Source organism: Aplidium turbinatum, chromosome 13 (assembly GCF_918807975.1).
Source record: "Aplidium turbinatum chromosome 13, kaAplTurb1.1, whole genome shotgun sequence".
NCBI lineage: Eukaryota > Metazoa > Chordata > Ascidiacea > Aplousobranchia > Polyclinidae > Aplidium > Aplidium turbinatum.
Window position 1 is genome coordinate 7,194,614 of NC_137484.1, and position 17,809 is coordinate 7,212,422.

Genomic DNA, 17,809 nt, shown 5'->3' on the forward strand with positions numbered 1-17,809 from the left:
AGTTTCCGCAAACAACTCGAAGGTTAGGGTTAGCGGAAACTGCGGTTAGCGGAAACTGCGGAAAAATATTTGCGGAAACTGCGATCAACGAGGGTTAGGGTTAAAGGGCATAGATTACTCGATGGTTAGGGTAAGCGGAAACTGCGAAAAAATGTTTGTGGAAACTGCGATCAGCGAGGGTTAGAGGCTAGAGCATAGATTACTCTATGGTTAGAGTTAGGGTAAAGGTTAGCAGAAACTGCGGAAAAATGTTTGCGGAAACTGCGATCAGCGAGGGTTAGAGACTAGAGCATAGATTACTCTATGGTTAGAGTTAGGGTAAAGGTTAGCAGAAACTGCGGAAAAATGTTTGCGGAAACTGCGATCAGCGAGTGTTAAGGTTAGAGCATAGATTACTCTAAGGTTAGGGTAAGGGTTATCGGAAACTACGAAAAAATGTTTGCGGAAACTGCAATTAGCGAGGGTTAGAGCATAGATTAGTCTATGGTTAGAGTTAGGGTTAGCGGAAACTGCGATCAGCGACTTCGGCTTTGTGCTATCTTTCTCTCGATCTTTTCAGGGGGAAAATTTTAAAATGTTTGCGGAAACTGCGATCAGCCACTTCTGCTTTTTTTAATTTTCTCTCTCGATCTTTTCAGGGTATGAACTGTTCAGGGTACAAACTAGGTTGCATCCCTATAATTACACTATATAGTGTAATAATAGCCTCAATAGTGTTGCCAGATATAGAATTCTGCCCTAATTTGAGAAAAGTTTAAAGCTGTTGAAAACAAAAACGTGTATTTTGGGGAAATTTTTTAGTCCTGGGCAGTGGGCAAAGATCAAAATCCTAACCTTATTCCTAACTCTAACCCTTACCTTAACCCTTCCTAACTTTAATCCTAACTCTGGCAACACCTGATTGTAACCATGACATTAAGTGTGGAAAAATAACCACTTCCAATTAATTTTAGGCCCAGACAACCTATCACTTCAAATTCCTACAGATCAATGTACGGTAACAGTTTGAGGGTGCACTCTAGTTCGTACCCTCAGTTCGTACCTTAAAAACATCGAGAGAAAAAATTCAAAAAAACCGAAGTCGCTGTTTGGAGTTTCCGCAAACAAACAAACTGAAAAGATCGAGAGAGAAAAAAATAGAACAAAGCCGAAGTCGTTGATCGCAGTTTCCGCAAATATTTTAAAATTTCAGTAATGATCCTAAGAGCTTGCCGAAGCCAATTACAGTTTCCGCAAACATTTAAAAAAATTAGGGTTAGGAAAAGATCGAGAGAAAAAATTTTAAAAAAGCCGAAGTTGCTGATTGCAGTTTCCGTTTTTCCGCAAACATTTTTAAATCTCCGGTAATGATCTTAAGAGTTTGCCGAAGTCGCTGATTGCAGTTTCCGCAAACATCTTAAAAGGGTTAGGATTGAGATCGGAGTTTCCGCAAATTTCCGGTAATGATCCTGAGAGTTTTTGTTTGTTTGCGAAAAAACGGAAACTGCGATCAGCGACTTCGTGCAATTTTTTCTCTCAATCTTTTTAGAGGGGAAAATTTTAAAATGTTTGCGGAAACTGCGATCAGCGACTTCGGCTTTTTTTAATTTTTTCTCTTGATCTTTTCAGGGTACAAACTGAGGGTACGAACTGTTCAGGGTACGAACTAGGTTGCATCCACAGTTTGATTGTTCTTCTTGTTGCAAATAATAAGTCATGGGTTCAGTTCTCTGTAACTGGTTATTTAGTGCATGACCAAATGGTGAAAGCATCTTTATGTTGCTTGAAGGGACGTTTGTTCGGCACTACACATATGAACATGGCAAGACACATAGTGGTAAACCTCCCGTTATCTCAGTCATTAGCGTCCGACTCAAGATCAAGTGGCACTGGTTCGGCTCTCGAGATGTGCACTTGAGCAATGCATTTTAGAACTGCTCTCCATTCAGCAGCACAAATTGATGGAATAATTTCCCGGCAACAACCATTTTAACAATCAGAAACTTCACTCTGTCAATCACGATAACTGGTGCTGCATCAAAAAGCTTATTCAAGTATGCGAAGCTATCAGGAATAACCTATCAAGGCCTTGCCAGTCCAAGGATAAAGATTTAAAACCAACTCCAGCTGTCTGTATAGGCCTAGACTTTTACTGCTTCCACATCTCTGTTCAAGTTCTGAAGGATGATGGCTAGAAAATCACAGTGAACTGAAATCAGCCTTATTTGGCATGTTATACCTGCGGTACCGGTATCTAGCCTATATCTTACCATGCTGTCTAATAAACATTTAAAGTCTTCAAACAAACCAGTTCTTTCAGCTGACCTAGTTCACAACGATGTTTCCATCTCGACAGTGGACACACCACATTTTATTTTTAATTCTAAAAACGCAAAAAAGATTGCCTAGTCACCAGTGCCTACTCGCATGCGAAGCAAACCCAAATCATGGTCTGACTATAAGTGAACTGAAGCGGAACAGAAGGCCAATTAGAAAAACGAAAAGAATAGTTTTATTTTTATTTAACAAATGAATAAAAAAATAACTGTTAACCTCTCAAGTACATGTAGCTCCACACAGAGTGAAATTTACATGCCTTTTGACTCTTTTTTATTTCTTTAAAAGTATTATTGACTCAAAAAGAATGTCTAAAAAGACATTACGAAAAGTAACTACGGACAAAGGCCAGTGTTTCGATCTTCCGATCTCTTCAGCGTAGTAAAGTGAAAGTACAGTAGAAAGTTGTCTTCAGTTCAGTTCAGTTCAGTTCAGTTGTTTTTTTATTTCTGACCATCATATCAACACAATACACATCAACATAGCAAAGGTCAAGAAAAAGGTAGAAGCGACAAAACGCGAACGTTAAAACGTGCTTGTGATCGAAGTAAGTTATTGAGTTGAAAAAAATTTGGCACGGTCGCAACACCTTCAGAAAAATTTAAGATATAAAGCGAAAATTAAAAAAATAAAAAATGTTACAAAACAAATAAACATATAGCCTATAGGCTATAACTTTATTAGCCTACATAACTTTAGCTGATATATTGAAGATTTGTATGGACAGTTGCTATGAAGATCGGCCATGGTGCGTTATCAAGAGTGCTGATGGTCGTAAGGGGAACACGTCTTGATGCGTTTAGCTCATAGCAAAGAGCAAGGCAGGCAAAGAAAACCCCACAAAGAAATCCTACCACGGGCAAAGCCATTTCAAGCGCAACGCACCAGGCCTTGCACGACTCACAAAATAGATAGGCTATAACTTGACGACATGAAACAATGACAAAAAAACAAACTAGCAAAAAACAACATCATCATCTTGCGGAAATTCAATTATACCCAGGGAAGTTATGTCTTAAAGATATCAAGCGTGCTTTGATAAAAGTTGCGTTGATAAAGCGATAATTTTAGACCCCAGTCAGCTAAACTCGCCACTTCCACACCGATCCAACGTTAGCTAACGTTGTATTAATGCAAAAATGACAGGCATCGCCAGCTGGGATGTAGTAGTGGTATGTCCCAGTAATATGATAAATTTGGGTTACCGTATGTTTTACACGTTAAACCATATTAAAGTGACAAAAAATATCCAATTTGGCATATTACGTTAAAAAAAAAAAAAAAAAAAAAATAGATAAACAATCAGACAATAGCATGACGATCCAGTCCAAGATATTGAAATAAAACAACTGGCCACCGCTTCACCGAAAGATGGAGATTGGTCAAAAAGGATGGAAAAACTTCTGCAGACTCTGTAGAACTTCTGTGGACAAAAAAACACAAGAACCAGAAGGCCAGTAGGAGTACTTACAATCTTACTATTTTGCTAATAAATCTACACACATTGGCTTATCATTGCTGGGCAAAAAAAAAATATATATATATGTATATATATATATCTTTTAAATCAAAAATATATTTATATATATCTATATATATATATATTTTTATATATCTTTTATATATTAGTATGTTTGGTGCATGATGTAATACTTAGATGGGATTATTTCAAGGAAGATTTAGCTTGTTTATTTTTGATTTAAAGCCTTTTACAGTTTTACATTCATTTCTTATAGTAGGGGGAAGCTTGTTCCAAACTATTGGCCCCATGTACCGTATTGATTGTTTGCAAGTGTTAATTCGGCAATATATCGGAATATAAGGAGAATTACTTCTTGTTGTTAGGCTACTTGATTGTTAGGCTACTACTTGAAGCGTTGGTTGAGATGATGATTTGAAACTTGAGTGATTGTTGTGAGACAATGAAACTGGATTTAAGTTTTAACTTTGGACCTCAGCGAAACGTAGTTTTACAGCCTATTAGAAGGTGTGATTTTTTTAAGAGAATTTGTGCTAAGAAATGGCAGGAATTTGTTAAAAATAAGTCTCATTTCCAGTCTCAAATCCAGTTTAAATCCAGTCTCATTGTCTCACAACAATCACTCAAGTTTCAAATCATCATCTCAACCAACGCTTCAAGACAACTTTCTACTGTACTTTCACTTTACTACGCTGAAGAGATCGGAAGATCGAAACACTGGCCTTTGACCGTAGTTACGTTTCGTAATGTCTTTTTAGACATTCTTTTTGAGTCAATAATACTTTTAAAGAAATAAAAAAGAGTCAAAAGGCATGTAAATTTTATTCTGTGTGGAGCAGTGACGATCGGTGAGGGAAAGCAAGGAAAGCAGTGCTTACCTGAGCGAAAACTATGCAAAATATAATGACTGAGTTCTAGGTTTAACTTCTTATTATTTTTATCAAGTCTATTTTAACTTGAAAATTACTGTGTTCGTGACTAGAATTACTCGTAACGCTTGTGAGTAGTCTTAGTCCTCACCAAACCGCATTTCTTGCCTATAAATGCCAATTAACGCAAACGCTTTTGTCAGAAACCATCACTGAAGCTCCAGGGAAATCAACTTTCAAAATTGCTTACCCTACATTGAAAAACGCCTTCGTTTTATCCAATCCTCAATCGTTTTGCAAAACGACACCAGCTGCTTAGCCAATCAGATGTGTTATCTGGTGTTATGGTTGAAGTTGCTTTCCCAGTGACGTCAATGCGTATCTCATAGCGGCTGCTTTTGGTTTCAGGCGAAAGGAATACAGCCTCTACGCATGAGTGATTTTCGGGCTTGTAACTATAAGCTACTGAGTACGCTGAAAATAAAGCTGGTTCTCTTACCAAAAAAAACATAGATTCTACAATAAGACATGCAATTCCAAAGGGTACATTAACCAACCAGTACTGAAACAGCACAAGTGTTTTTTAAATTCTTTGGGTCAATAGACTGACATCACAAGTTCAGAGCAAACATACTTGTGTTCTTCAAGAATGGACTAGCTTAATTTATAGGCTAATTATTTGCTCTTTACTAGTGCACCAGTCCAATGCATGTCGTAAATGCTTACAGATGACATTGACAATAAGTTTTTGTGCTCAGTCTAAAAAAGCAGCCAACATTCTAGACTAGTCCCAGTTTGATTGATTGATTGAATCTTTATCCTCGGACTGGGAAAGTCCGAAGATTTTGTTTTGGAAATGCTCTCAGAGCGCACCAAATTGGAAATGTTTTTCAAAATTTTCTGAGGGAGGCCCCCCAGACCCCCCGCTGGAAATGTTGCCTTCGGCAACACGCCTTCGGGCTTCGCCCTACGGTTACGCCCCTCGTGCCTACTACCTTGCTGCAACATATTTCCAAGTTGCTTTCCCAATGGTTTAAGCCACCGAACGTCACTGGTGTGGAGCTACATGTACTTGAGAGGTTAACTGTTATTTTTTTATTCACTTGTTGATTCATTCATATCAGTTTGTATCCTCTGGGGATCCTTCTCTTGTATCATGGGCCAATCCTACAGATGTTTGCTGGTACACCCCTTCATTTTCTTTTTATTTTTATTTATTTAGATTTTGTTTCAGACACAAGTAGAATTGGTCCATAGGATACAAACACACAAAGAAAACGAAATACAACACCACACAGAAATCGAGTAGCAGCTATCGGTACTACACAAATATTAACCACAAGTTTCAGGCTGGAGAGCACGATCACGATGCTGGAAGAAAGCAGATTGATAATAACACTCGGAATTCATCAAATGCTGAATCCACGTATTCGATGTGTTATAGCAGCGATCAGTAAATTTATATATACTTTTACGAAGGAGAGCATGAAACGTCGTAATTTTGTTAGTTACCATTGGTCACAGCGGTAAACCATAATCTCTTCGTGGGAAAATTGGAACATAAGATTCCCAAATCCGTTCGTCTGCATGTAATGACCGAAAAATAAACACTCTTTTGAAACGTCTATTCAAAAGTGTATTCCTGTAAAATTAGCCCGCGGCTATCGAAAATGGGACGCAACACCGTACGCCTCTAAAACTGTCACTACAGAACAGATTACTTGGATAAAAGACGGAAAATTTGTCCAGCTAGCAAGCACCAAGCAAACAGTTAAACTTGCGACCGACTTCCAACAAACAATTTTACGAATGACTAGAATAATTTGCGATATCTCAAATGCACGTAGACAGTAACTGTGACGCAATAATGAAAGACAATTATGAAGTCATTCAAACAGGTGTTCAAGCGGCTAATGCAATATTTCATCAGGTCTTACGACTGATGGTGCAATATTTGGACATTTTCTAGCAATTTCCATGACGTAAGATGCCAGCTAGGTTAAGTAGACCATAACGGTTTTTATATGACGTTTGATTTGGTGAAAATTGTCGGGAACAACCATCACAGAGCTTATACCACGTCTCGGAAGATGAAATGTAATTCTATAGCTGTTATTATACGCTACACGTAGACGATTGATACTGTAAGAAAAATATTTACACCACAGCTGAGATCCATACATTGGCATACAGTAGGATCGAAATAATACGTTTTTGACAGTGGTAGAACACCTGGAGAATCTTGCTCTCAGCATATTGCCAGAGCAGTAAAGTGACCGGAGATGTCTTTTCATGTCTTCATCATCAGACAGCATGTTGTTAATCACAATGCCCAAGTAGGCCTACTTTACTGTCGTTTCAAAACGAATACATTCATCACCCAGATAAACAAACGGTTGGAAATCAAGTTTTAAGAACTTGGTTTTGAACATAACTCCAACAGTTTTATTACAATTAAATATAATGTCATGCAACATAGCATACTGCTGGCACACATCAATAATTCTTTGCAGGCCCTTAATAGCCTACTGGGTGCAAAACAACATACATCATCTGCATAAATAATGTGATTAAGGCAGGAATTCCTAACATAGCATCCTACGGCAAGGTTATTCAGCTCACACGACAAATCATTCATGTACAAAGCAAAAAAATATGGACTTAATACACCACCCTGTCTCACCCCATTAGACATATGGAATGGCTGGGAGAATTGACCTCCCCACTTTACTGTCATACATTGATTGGCGTACCAAAATAACAATAGACGTACAAACAATATGGGAACAGACCGTTCAATCAGCTTTGAAAACAGCAAAGAGTGATTCACTCTGTCAAACGCTTTGGACGAGTCTAAAAATACAGAATAGGCTACACACACAGGGGTTCCATGCTTAACATACTGAGAAATGGTCTGCTTTAGCAGGTAAACACACATATCTGTGCTATGCTTAGCCTTAAAACCGAATTGGTTGTCAGAACTACTCAACAGTGGCTCGATACAATGAAGAATAAAATACTCAAAATTCTTTGATATGATTGTAGCAATTGCAATCGGTCTATAGTTGGCAGTGCTATAGTAATGTCTCCTTTGTTACTTTTTACCATAGGCAAAATCACAGTATACATGAAATTGTTAGGCACAAATCCATGAAAAATACACATATTGAAGAAAAGACTGAGATACAGGAAAGTTACAAGATGAGAATACAGAATATGTTCAGCAGAAATCTTATCATCGCCAGTAGATTTATTTAAACAGAGCTTCTTGCACAGCATTTTAACCACATCCACTTTACACAAGTAGCCTACTGATTACAGTCAACATATTTACAAGCATTTTGTTATGTTACTTTCAACTAAATTTTTAGCATGGTATTGAGGCTGCACAGAGTTGAGGTGCTTGCTGTAATGATTTCCCCACATACTGGCAATATCAGCAATGCCTGTTGCCCCACCAACTGTTAACGAAAGCGGTGGGTGAATTTTGCGTTTTTTAATGCGTGTCCAGAATTGATTAGATGGGCAGCCAGCAATAAAGTCCTTTGCCAAGGCATCTGCTTGATGTTGTTCTTTTTTATTCTTGCACCTGCGAAGTGCATACTTGAAAGCACGACGGGTTGTAGTTGTACACATTTGTGAGTAGACTGTTCCACTTTTAGATTTCTCACAATTCAGCCAGGAGTGATATGCTTCGCGAGCCTTTTTATGAGCTGACTTGACATTGTCGTTCCAGCCAGCAGTGTGAAGGTCGGCTCTTTTCTTTTTCTTAGGTATATTCATAGATGCCCTTTGCAATGCAGATGTAATACTGTTATAGAACAAATCGATATCATCTAGGTCAGTGTTTCCCAAACTTTTTTTCAATAGCGCCCCCCTGGACAACAAACAGAGTATCAAACGCCCCCTTCGACAAAAAAAAGTAAAACCAAAGTTATTATCCATTCACAACAACTTAAAGACCAAATCTAATGAGACGGATGAGGTTGGTGCAGATCAGCCTCTTGATATCGGGTTTCACTTTGGATAGGAACAATCTTAAGTCTCCCCGTCTGACTATGCCAAGACGGTTTCTTTTGTTATCCAGAAGCGTTGTTAAGGCACTGAAAGCACACTCCATCAAGTATGAGCTGGGAAAGGCAATAATAAAAACTTTGACCCGATTCCGCACGTGGGGGTATTTCTCTTTGATTTGGTTCTGTAGCCAGAACGATTGACACGAGATATTGAACTTCGGTTTGAGTGCAAAATCGCTTTGCAATTTTATTAGTTCCTCCTCAAGAATTCCATGTTCGGAAATATCACAGAATGGGTCGATTACCCAGTCATGGATTTCTAACTGGAATAATACATCCTGGAATCGAACTCCCATGCCTTTGTGGACTTCTTCAAGATGATTGCTGTACGTCTCTACATCAACATCAGATATGCCTTTGTCACTGGTATCAAGTTGATGCAAGCTTGAGAATTGGAAAAATTCTCGTCTGGCTAAATTTCGCTTATACAACACGAGCTTATTTCGTTACCCTGAAGGGATAATTAATTTTGATTCATTAAATTTGGAAAATACCCTATGTCTGACAAGTAGGCGATATCATTTCTCACAACCAGGACGTCATTCGCAAGGCCAGGGTTACAACTATTTAGAAATTCCACGATAGTTTCAATCAGGGAATAAAACCGTGCAAGGCAATTTCTCTTGGAAAGCTATCGTATTTCGGTGTGGAGTAGTAGGCTAATGCGCTCAAAAGCTTCATCGTTCTCATTTGCACAATCGTTTGAATAAAGCGTGTATTCACAGCGTGCGCTTTAATTTTATTCATTGCTTTGATGACAGTCTTCAAAGATAAATTAAGACGAACGCTAGATCAAAATACTCTCAGACTGTAAGGTCGGATTTGCGTAATCGCAGTGCTTCAAATTGTCATGCGTTATGCGTTACGTTACGACCTCAACTAACTTGTAAGGCACTGCGAAGCGACGTTGCCAACATAATTTCCACAATATCTGCCACAGAGCTCTTATAGTCACCGTCTTCTTTTGTATTTCTTTGAAGCGAAACATGACAAAAAATGCTTTGCAATCCTCTTCTTGTAACTGCCCCGATTTACTCTCAGCGCCCCCCAATCGCCCACTTTATAGCCAGCGCCCCCTTCATGGTCGCCAACGCCCCCAGGGGGGCGCTGGCGCCCACTTTGGGAACCACTGATCTAGGTGATTCTGATCACCACAATGAGAGCTTCTGCAAGAAATGGAGTGAGCTGGTAGAGGCATTTGAGCAAGCAATTGGTATGTGACATCATAATACACAGACCTTTCTTCATCAGTTGTGTTGTTCCACAGTAATGAAACATCATCAGTACAAGTATCATCAGTACAAGTATCGTTGAAGTCCAGCTTAGTGAGAGAAGCCTCAGAAAGCTTGATAACAAGAGGTAGATGATCTGAAGTGAATGAGTCCTGGAGGACTGATAATTTGTTAATTGCTTTATGGACAGTGAGTGAGGATAGACAGTGATCCAGCCAGCTAGTCGTACCATGGGCATCACTAATATAGGTAAATGTATTACCAGGCAACCGTATTCTGTCAGACATAATCAGATCCAGATCTTTACAGAAGGTATCAAGATGTGGACCAAATGCATTGTTATCACTGGCATTGAAGTCACCCACTATTAGTAGGTCACAGTCACCCAGGTCTTCACACATAATTTCCAGTTTGCTGAGATAGTCAATGTAATCATCCAGATTCTCATTACAACAGTATGGCATATACACATTCAATATTATCAATGACAATTTATCAAACTTCAGTTTAATACCAATGATACTGTACCGACTGCTGTCTCGTATTCGTCATCAACCAATATTCTGCAGTGCAGTCCAACGTTCTCATAATTCTACTGTTTAGCCCTTTCAAGTTTCAATTATTATTTAATTAGCTTTGCGCCTGGCAACCCGCGGATGAATATTTTGGTGATAAAACACACTAGCATGGCAATATTCGTTCTTTTCAAATTGACACAACTTGGGATAGCACGTCCTTGTCTCGGCTATCTGATGACATCGACTTGTATGCTGGGTAATCAATAAAGAAACCCTTTTGGAGAAACAACAGTAGTGCACTATCTATGTATACAGAATGTTAGCTTAACCACTTCTGTTACAATACTTCCATCATGGCTTTGGAGTTTGGTAGCATTAAGACTCTTATGCCATAAGATTGCCGTGCCGCCAAATGGCTTTCCAAGTCTGAAGCCATCCTCATCGTTCATAGCAGAGTATTCACACGAGTGATGAGTTTTACTAAGATTACTCAGCCTATCAAGTTGTTGTGATGATAGCCAAGTTTCTTGCAAGAAAATAATATCATATTTTTTACAGAATTGTCTTATTTCATCTGCAGCGCTATCTAGGCCCAGGGATTCATACTATAGGGATCGCCAACTCGGCTGGAAATCCGACAATCGGGGTGTAAAAGTGTTGCCAGATAGATTTTACATTTAAAAAATATATATATTATTTTGGCATTTTTAAAGTAGTAGTTGCCCAAAACTTGCCCGTAAATAAATATTTTAAAACTTATCTAAAGCAATTTATTGTTCAATTATCAAACTATCATATTTTTGGCAAATTTAACCTCTCTTGTACATAAAACATATTACTTGAAAAATAATTACCGGCTTCAACACTTAAAACGTGAAACTCTTTATTCCTGAGGTGTATTTTTAAGTTTCTCAATTTGTTTTGTTCTTAACTGGTTAGTATAATTTTTTTTAAACCTGCAAGTTTTATTTAAGTTTTGCACATAAATTCAGCACATTCTTATTGCAAAGTAACACAACTACAAACTACTTTAACTCAATCTTGTGCAACTTTAAACTTCAGGTTAGTTTTAAACGGACAAGCTTTGGGTGACCACTACTCTTTAAAAATGCCAAAATAACATTTTTTCTAAAAATATAAAAAAATATCTGGCAACACTTTTACACTCCGATTGTCGGATTTCCAGCCGAGTTGGCGATCTCTATACTATGAATCCCTGTCTAGGCCTCTGCAATTGTAAGACACAACCTGAACATTATGTGCAGCCATGAAGATGCTTCATTTTACATGTGTGTCTTCCGACACAGGCACCCGAGGGGAGAAGAATCTTTTTACCAGTATGCCGCTTGGCCAGGAATTAGGGTTGACAGAGTTTTTGAACGACACTCCTTTAAGGACCACCTTGAAGGAGGAATAAGACTCATGTTTTGTATTTAATTTTGAACAGCCAATCTTGAGAGCATCAGGAAACTGACGTTTTACAAATGCTTCAACACTCACGGTGCTTGTATCCGGTTCCAGTCTGGATATGAATACTTCTGCAGCTTTATAGTGAGTAGAAACAGCCTTTAGACCGTCATCTAGTAACTTTCCAATTCGAGGGAGTCGTTTTCGTTTCTTCACTAGATTCCATGATGCAGAAGGTCCAGATTCAATCATGGCAGTTTCTCCAGATGTCGAGCCAGTAGTTTTTTCCTGAGGTGTACTGACAGAGACAGCAGCCTCAGACTCTGATGCAGGATTCAAATTAGAGGATACTTTCTGGGCATAGCTTAATGGTGCAGGATTGGTGACATCAGCAGAACTTACTTGTTGTCTTTGCAGGGTAGAGTTTGAGTTTTTTTTTATCAAAGCTTTTGTCTCTGATAACATACTGCGCAATTCTTTCACTTGTTCATTTAAGCTTGTTGTTATTGCGTTGGCCTGCTTAAGCTGTTGAATATCAGAATGCATAGATATCATTTTGTCATGCCATTCAGCAACATCAACATTTTTTATATCTAGTGATGGAAAATCACAATTTGATGTCACAAAAGATACTTGTTGTTCATTGAGTTGTTCATTATATTGATGGAAAATCTCTAACATATCCTTTATGTTTTTAGAAGATTTGCTCTCTCCTTTTCTTTTCACCAACCGGTGATTAGCGAATTCAACTGGGAGTTCATAAAGAGCATCTTTTGCTGCTTCAATGGCAGATTCTTCATAATGATCAGTGACTAATTTGACAATCAAATCACTTTGTAGAATATCAATTCTGTTGTAGATGTACCACAAGATTGAGTTCACCACAATGTTTGGCATTGCTATTGTGGCAATCAGATTCAGCAAGCCGCAGAGCTTTAATCAACTTTAGCTTTTTATTATCAGGGGGCAAGGCTAGAAAATGAGTTTCGTACAACTCAGTTCAGTTGTTTTTATTTCTGACCATAACAGCAAAAAATACACATCAACATAGCAAAGGTCGATAAAAAGGTATAAGCGACAAAACGAAAAACTCAGCACATTGCAGTTGAGCAAGTAATAAATGAGCTAGCAACATGTCGGCAAGTGCTGAAATTGGTAAATGATGAACCTAAGCAAGTAAAAACTGATCAAGCCGATACTTGGGGTAGCCACTTTAACAAGTCGAAATTCTGCCACTGAAATTGACTAGAATGAAACCGCCAACCAATCATAAGCTACGGTTTAAGTGACGTAAAAAATGGCGAAAAGAAGATCATAAAAAGCAAATTAAGTGATGGATTTTTTGTCAGCTGGTTGGCTTAGGGGTTAGGGTTAGAGCTAGAAAGTAGTCATTTCATTGACGCGTGTTCGATTCTCACCACTGCTATTGCTCTTTTTCTTCTGTAATTACCAAATAAAGTTCAAAACAAGCATTAACTCTCTGGATGAGTGCTAGAAGGGTTACAATTAGACGGTGGCCTCTTATAACACGTTCTGATTGGTTGGCGGTTGCATTGTAGTCAATTTCAGTGGCAGAATTTCGACTTGTTAAAGTGGCTACCGATACTTGCCATGTAGCATTGTAGCAAGCAGGGCTTTGGAGCCGCAGCCGGAGCAATTAAAGGAGCCGGAGACGCGGAGCCGTGCATTTTCAACAGAGCTGGACCCAGAGATCTACGTAAAATTCAAGTGGAGCAGGAGCCGGAGCCAGTTGTTCAAAAAATATCTTCAGCACTCGGAAAAAAGTTTTTTTTTGTTGGCCAGTGTAATCTTTCATTTTGCCTCAACATAATATTCACGACACAAAATTCTATATCACAGTAGGTTACATCATTATAACATAGCATGATGCCCTTCCGTGCCATTGTTCTTTGTATACCGGACACTTGTATCATTACTCGATAATGAGCTGATATATGAACATTATTGCTAGGATATCTTATCTTAAGACTTAAAAAAAAATGACCTTTCCGCCACAAAAGTGTCCTTTTTTCGTAATCCTGCCCCCCCCAGTCAAAAATCGTTCCGGCGCCCCTGCTAATTACTACCCTGTTAGTCGGTTGCCAGTAAGTTATTAGATTTTGTCATTAGGCTACTTGGGACGAAAAAGATACTTGTTTACTGTAGGCTATATATACAATGGTATCCCAGTCAGCAATGACAACTGGAGCTCTTCTGGGTAACAAAAGGGCAACATAAGCTATTGGGCCCAAATTGGTTCTCGCAGTTATATTTGTCCTCGGGCTCAAGTTCCTACCCAATCGGACAGCCCAGTTTGAAAATGTTAGAAAATAAAAACGCTTCCGAGCGGTGTCTAACTGATGTTTTTAGTATCTGGTATTCCTACAGTCTAGGACCTAGACGGATACGATGCACCACTGAACCTCACGCCAAATAACTCCGAGTTCAGAGGTAATCAAAGCAGCTTTTCTTCGTAGTTGAAGGGAAAGTGAAAGAAGAAAATGTGTAAAAATGTCTATGTTGCCATTATAATCTAAATTACTAATATTTTGAACTAATGTAGGAAATTCAATTCAGACTAAATGTCGTTATACAAATGGGATGCCTAGATTGAACTCACGTGAGATCTCACATTAACCCTTGTAATAATTATTGGCATTAAATAAAAACAACACTGACAAATTTGTTTTTATACAGCCAATAAAGATATTTTTTGTTTCGAAAAACAACTTTTTGATATTGGGCAACCCATGTTTGGGAATGTTTACAACTGGGCTCAAATTTAACCCGTATTGGTGCTCATATTTTCAATTTGTTTTTCAAATTTACGCGAAAAGACAGAAAAAAAAAATTTTTTTTTTCAAACTCAAAAAACAATAATAAGAAGTTGAAATTAAGAGATGGGGCTCGGTTTTGGGCAATTAATTAAACAAACATAAAAACTGGACTTGTGTTAATCCATTTATGACCCATAAATAACCTGCATGGTGTGCAGTGCCGGATTAACCATTAGGCAAAGTAGGCACGTGCCTACAGGCCAGTCAAAAATCCAGGACACTTTAAAATCAGTAAAAATTTAGTCATGTTTTCAAAATAATTATTTTCTAAACTAATAAGCATTTATCTTAATAGCTCTGTTTTTCCAGATGAATTAATTAAAGGCTGCAAAAATTGTTAAAAAAAATACGAATTGAAAGATGTTGCCACTTCCTTTTTGACGTTTTTAAAAATTCGCATTTGCGTTGGGTGACGCAATGAAACAAATGTGACGTTGTGGCAGCAACATTATATACATCTGAAAGTCGGCGAGCACCAAAGCGACAGAAGCATGTCAGTGATGAAGCTGCTGCAGATGATGTGGAAGGAATGTCGGGCCAACAAAAATTGAAAATCAACACGTTTTATGTAATCATCGACCAACTGAAGAGTGCACTACAGAAACCTATCGATGCATATTCCATGAAGCTGCAGAGGTTTGGGGTTTTGACTGAGTACCACTCCATGTCTGTTAAAGACATCGATGTTGCAGGTCTGGTTGGTGTGTATTCAAAGGCCTGTCTTCCGACTTCCCATCAGAATTTCGTTAGTTTTATGTGCTGGTATAAAAACTATAAAGAGCAAAGACGCGATGAAACCACGACAAACAGGAAGTGCCCAGAAGATGTTTAAAAGGCTGCACACTAACTGGTGTTTATAATGCATTTCCGAACACTGAAGTAGCACTCAGAATGTACTTGTCTCTAATGGCTACGAATTGCTCGGGGGAACGCTCCTTTTCACAACTGAAACGAATAAAACACGTTAAACGATCAACAATGTGTCAACAACGTCTTGGTACATTGGCACTTTTGTGTATTGAAAGCGATCTCCGTAAGATCGACCTCCAAAAACTAATTAACGCGTTTTCAATCGCAAAATCGCGCAAAGGTGTTATTTGGTTAGGCATATGACCAAGTTTTTGCACGATACCCTGTGTTATAGTTGCAACAACGATCTTTATGACAATGATTTGGCAACACTGATAATTCTAATTTTTTAGTTGGCAACCCTGATTTTTTGGGCCACTTATAAAATGTGCCTACAGGCCAACAGACCCTTAATCCGGCACTGATGGTTTGCCCACTTGAATTATTACTGGGCTCCAGTCGGACTTGCTGGCACCGATACCAGCACGTTGATGAACAGAAAAAGGTGGCAAAACCTTGAAAACGTGCCCGAATAGTAGTTCAATAAGTATGGTACGCTGTAACTTATGTCTGTAGTTACTTACAGTATAAAAATATTAGGGGCGGGAAATTTCCCCTTTGCCTTCCCCTTGACTACGCCCTTGGCAAGTGATTTAATTCAGTTTTATTTTTCATTGCAGACGCGAAATGTGGTGAGAACGACAAGTAAGCAAACAAATTTGGAGCCAACAAAAGGAAAAGATGGCAAAACCAACAGATTTAAAATCATCATTATCATCGGCCAAGCCTGAATAAGGCGTCGGCTACCGTGAGTCTCCACAATGATCGATTGTTCATCGATTGTTCATACAAAATCTTGGTTTGTCCATGTTGAAAGAGTTTTGAAGATTTCCAAACGTGGACGCCCCTGGTGCCTCTGACGAGGAAGTCGCCCCATCATTGCCGAGTGTTCAATTCCGCGTTTACGGTAGACATGCCCGATAAATGTCATTTGCCTTTTTTTGATTGCTGTGATGAGGACTCCAGGGGTAGGCTACACCCAAAGCGTCTCCACACTTCTTTGTTAGTGATTTTATCCATCCAGTTAATTCCAATCAATCTCCGTATGAACCAAATTTGAGCACTGCTGATCTTCATTTCTATCTGCAGGCATATAGGCTAGTCCAGAATTCACAGCCATACAAAAGAACTGACCAAATATAGCCTACACCAGGGCTTCCCAAACTTTTTTGCCCGCGACCCCTTTTAATCTCTTAAAATGTTTCGCGGCCCCTTACGATTAAAACGACGAACAGTGGGAAATATAGCCTACATTTGTGATATTTATTGAAAAGCTTAAACCTAACGAAAACCAAACACAATTTATTGGTGCTCAGTTCAGTTTGTTTCTATTTATTTCTGATCATCACAACGAATCCTATGGGCATTGGGCAGCCTACTGAAAACAAAACAAAAAAAGCAACACATTTATTCAGTGTGATTGGTGTGACTGCTTTCTGCTGTGGCACGAAGCAGCTAAATTCGTTTTCGGGATTTTGCTTTACTTCGTTACGTACCACAAAACTAAGTTGTTTCGGATAGAACACAAGGGTTGACTTACCTTCGCTGAGAACCCCAACATCGGGAGCTCCCACTCTCGCATGTAAGGCAACGTCGACCAACGGGTGTGAGGACTAGCGACCCTCCCCCGCACTGCCACGAAGCAAGTCCAGTCGTAGCTCAGTGTTTGTTAATGCAGGTCTCAAGACGGTTTCAATCTTCAATGTTGTTTAGGCTGGAACGGTAGGCGAAGTGAGCACATTTCAAATAAATCAGTTTGAAATTTTTGTTTCCAGATGTTCAATTTTTTGATGAACGCATCAATTTTAGATTTCAATGCAAAATATTGATGTTTTCTCCTAGGAAGGATAGCCTAAATTAAATTCGTTAAGTTTTTCAAGCAAATCTGACATTTGGCATAATTCCAAAAGCTAGATGTCATTGCGAAAACGGTGGACAAAGACTGAATTTTATTCTGTTGCAAAAATCACGATTTCGGTTTTCAACGTTAATTGGCTAGCCATTTTAAAGCTTTGATTTTTGAAAGCCACCTCACTAGTCACTTCACGATGCAGTAAAAGAGTTTTTAACTCCGATTCCATTTCACCTCATAAATTTTCAAAAATACGGGCAGCCTATTGAGTGCGCGACTACAGTTAATAACTGTCACAGCATCTCGTACAGAA